Source organism: Myodes glareolus, chromosome 7 (genome assembly GCF_982192425.1).
Source record: "Myodes glareolus chromosome 7, mMyoGla1.1, whole genome shotgun sequence".
Taxonomy (NCBI): Eukaryota; Metazoa; Chordata; class Mammalia; order Rodentia; family Cricetidae; genus Myodes; species Myodes glareolus.
This window is the reverse complement of record NC_142032.1, coordinates 872,967-876,455: the sequence shown is the minus strand read 5'-3', so window position 1 is coordinate 876,455 and position 3,489 is coordinate 872,967.

The following is a 3,489-nucleotide window of genomic DNA, read 5'->3' as shown; positions in this document are numbered from 1 at the left end:
ATACAGGGCTTGGCCTCCTAGTTGGTTTTGGGGAGAACTCCACGATCTGGGCATAAAAGTTTCAGCATGCTTGGGTAGCCCTACTCCCCAGTTCTGCTATGTTAGACACATGTGGCCTCTCTCATGAGTCAGTCCCACTACGTACCTGGAGCCATAGATGCCAGCCATGATAAGCTAAATAGAAACAGACTACACACAGGAAGTTCTTCCGACCATTATCACCTGCCAGAGTAGGACTCAGCCATCGATAAGTTTAATGGAGGCCTGAGTCTCAGTAGTTTACCCTGAAGCAATACCTGGTTGCAGGAAGAACCACAAACTGAGATGACCCAACCACCACCCAAGAACAGACCATCCAAAGGAAATGCCTAACATTCCAACCGTTGTAGATAAGATTACCTGCCAGAACACTCATCAGGGCACCCCTAGACAAATGTCAGCCAATCAGAAACCTCAGAACCCCCTCAGAAACCTCAGAAACCCCTCACCCCTACCTTTACTATAAAAACCAAACTCTAAGTGAGCTCGGGGCTCTCTGTTTAGTCCAATACATTAATACAATACATTGGACATGCGGAGAGACCAAGTTTTCAAACCTGCATAAAATAAAGGCTCTTTGCTTTTACATACGGGATTCGGTCAGACTCCTTGTTGGTTTTTGAGAGACTTCACGGATCTTGGCATAACAGAGCCTTCATGAATGCCCATGTTTCTGGCATCTCTAATATCCTGAGGTCTCTACTACAACTTGGGTTTTACCTTTGAAGCTTCTTGCACAGCCCACACAGGAGTTCCATGCAAGAAATTTAATGCTGCTGGTGTCAGTAACTTCTTGAAACCTTGGTGCATTCCTGCAGTTTAGATAAAGCCAAGTTCTGCTACCAGCTTGAGATGTAGCCTGATCCCTTTGGATCATAGCTGTAGTAGCCTCTGGATGCCTTCTCTCTGAACCTAGACAAACTGTTATCATTCATGATGCAGGTGACCCAAGGCTGGTCCCGATGGGTGGCAGCAGGTAACCTGAGGCTGCCACAGATGGGAGACAGGCAGATACACCATGCAGAGAGAGCTTGGATATAGAGTTTATTTAGTGGACGCAGGGAGAGAAAGAGAGGAAAGAAGAGGGAAGGGGAGAAGAGAAAGAAGCAAAAGCTGCCTCTTCAGAAGAAGGATGGAGAGAGAGAGAAAGAGAGAGAGAGAGAGAGAGAGAGAGAGAGAGAGAGAGAGCGCGCGAGCGCGCGCGAGCCGAGCGCTCAGGAGAGTCTTGGCTTGGCAGGATGGGGGAGATTGGGATTGGGCAGGGCTTGTCTCTTAAAGGGGCAGGATACCCAGGTAACAGGCCAGGCCAGTACACTACCACATTCCCACCTTTCTCTTATAATAAAAAGGTGAGGAGTTAGGCATGGCAGGTTAAGGGGATGAGGGCATTGGGTTTTCAAGACTGCTTCCTGCTTATTCGTGGATGTCAGAGTCTTGGGAGACCTGAGAAAGTTGGAATGCTGGTCACTGAGTATCTGGTTGTTTCACTCCTGTTCAGGATTTGTGGTGTGGATCTATCTGATGTCTCTTGGACCTGGCGAGGTGTTGACAGAGCAGAGGACAAGGTTATGTTTAGGAAGAAAAAAATTTTCTTTAGGTCCTAGTAATTGAGGAGGAGACCAGGGAATTGAGAGAGGGGTATATCTGACCTGTTTAAGGTGAATCCTTCAGTTGAGCTCCCTGGAACACACAAGAATTTTTTGAGTTTGTAAAACATAAGTTTTAGACACATACATTGTATAAAACAGCAGCATATTTATGCCAGAATGACTGTGACAGATGTTTTAAAAAGTATCTTTAGAAAATGACCAATGATGGGAGAGGTTCTGTCCTCCCAGTCCTGCAATAAACACACAGAAACCATACTATTTGCAATACTGTTTGGCCAATACCTTAAGCGTATTTCTAGCTTGTGCTTATATCCTGAACTAAGCCATCTCCTTTAATCTGTGTATCGCCATGTGGCTATGGCTTACCAGGGAAAATTATGTCCCCAGCGTCTGTCTCTGGAGGGGCTACATGGCATCTCTTTGGCTCCACCTACTCTGCGTGTGTGTGTGTGTGTGTGTGTGTGTGTATACACATATCTTATATATGTGTGTGTATGTGTGTGTGTGTGTGTGTGTGTGTGTGTGTATCTTCCAGCCTGGCTATATCCTGTTAAGCCATTGTCCTGAAAGCAGCTTCTTTATTAACCAATAAAAGCAACACATTTACAGAAGGACTTCCCACACCAGACCAAAGAGAATTTAAAATCTTGATCTTGTAGTAATGGTAATAGTAGTAGTCTGCCAGAGTTAGATTAATGACATATCATCACTTTATTGATAATATTAAGACTATGAACAGCAGTATGAGAGAAATTTGATAACTTGCATTTGTTCTCAGACCTTTATAACGTACAGGTACACACCTTAATAATTTGCATTTGTATATCTTAAAACATCTTTTATTTAGAACATGTTAAGAAGTTACACTGAATTTTTTTGGTGAGGTTATCCTTTTTAAACTGGCAAAACCTCTCAGCTGTCAAACTGCATCAGAGATCTTTGAGAAGGATAAAATTTTACTTGAGTTATTAATTTAAAAAATGACAGATCTTACTTGAATGACAATTTACTCGATTGGTTATCTAGAGCCACTCTTCAGGGTCCTCCATGGTGGACTGTGTCTTCTGTTGTTAGAAGCAGGGCCTGCCAGGCGTTAGAAGATCCTATGGATTAGGAATCTATAGGAAGACAAGTCTACCTTGCCCTGAGCAAAGAGGCTGTTGATTTCACCAATTCTATCCACTTTCTGGAGACCATCAGTTTAGATGAAAGGCAGTTTTTTCCAGTGGTTAGTGTTTTCACTTGACGAAGTGAATTGCGGATGGACATTGTTCTGTGCCCATTCTGTGTCCATTTGTCTTCTGTCTTCCTTGGAGAAAATGAGGTGCTGCTGCTAGGAGTCAACCTGTCTCTCTGTTATGAAAAGTCTTTTAATAATTAAACATTTAAGTGGAGCGATGGTGGCGCACACCTTTAATCCCAGCATTTGGGAGGCAGAAGCAGGAGAATCTCTGTGAGTTCGAGGCCAGCTTGGTCTATAAGAGCTAGTTCCAGGACAGGCTCCAAAGCTACAAAGAAAACCTGTCTCGAAAAAAACACCAAAAAAAAAAAAACCCAATAATAATCAAACATTTAAAGGCCATATTCCCCAGATCTCTGAGCACTTGAGGACTGTTTACCGGGTATAGATGAGTTATAACTACAGTACAGAATCTACCTGGAGAGCTGAGTCCAGGCTTGACTATACTGGTTTTTAACTTAACAGGTAGGATTTATACTTGTGAAAGTCAAAGAAAAAAAACTGTTTGCAATAGAAGCTTAACAGTAAAACTGACAATAGTGGAGAATAGCTCAATATATATTAAAGCAGAGTTGGACTGCATATACAGTATGTTGTAAC